This window comes from Arachis ipaensis, chromosome B02 (genome assembly GCF_000816755.2).
Source record: "Arachis ipaensis cultivar K30076 chromosome B02, Araip1.1, whole genome shotgun sequence".
NCBI classification, from domain to species: domain Eukaryota; kingdom Viridiplantae; phylum Streptophyta; class Magnoliopsida; order Fabales; family Fabaceae; genus Arachis; species Arachis ipaensis.
In genome coordinates, this window is record NC_029786.2 from 105,692,952 (window position 1) to 105,693,588 (window position 637).

Sequence of the window (637 nt, forward strand, 5' to 3'; positions counted from 1 at the left end):
GCACTGAAATTTTTTAATAATAATGACACACAAACAAATTCAATTTAAAACAAATTAAGACCAGAATACACCGAAATTAAATACAAAATGTGTCAAAATTTAAATCCAAAATGCACCGCTCTTTCTCCTTCTTCATCATTATTATCATCTCCTTTTTTTCTTATTCATCATCTTTTTATTTTATCTTCTCATTATTATTCTGGTTTTACTTTGTTAACAAAAATTAAAAAAAAAATCAAATAAAGAAAAAGAAAAAACTCATTATGCTGCAAAATTACTAGGAAAAAGAGAAAGAAAATAAAAAAACGTAGTAACAATAACTATAAAAGAATGATGATTAGAAGGAAACATGCGAAGAAGAAGAATGAATGCAAAAAAGAAGAAGGAGAAACATGGAGAAGAAGGAGAAGAAGAAGAAAGAGGTGAAAAAGAGAAACGCAAGAATATTTACATAGTTGAAGCGTGTATTTACGTTACTAATTGTTATTGAGCTTAGATCAACTTAGTTAGACTTAGTTGTCAGAAAGTAATATGACTCTTTGTTTTTTTATCTTCACGAAAAGAACAAAATTGTTGTACGGAGATCAATAATTTGATCAGTACATGGAATAATTAAATCAATTAATGATAAACATAT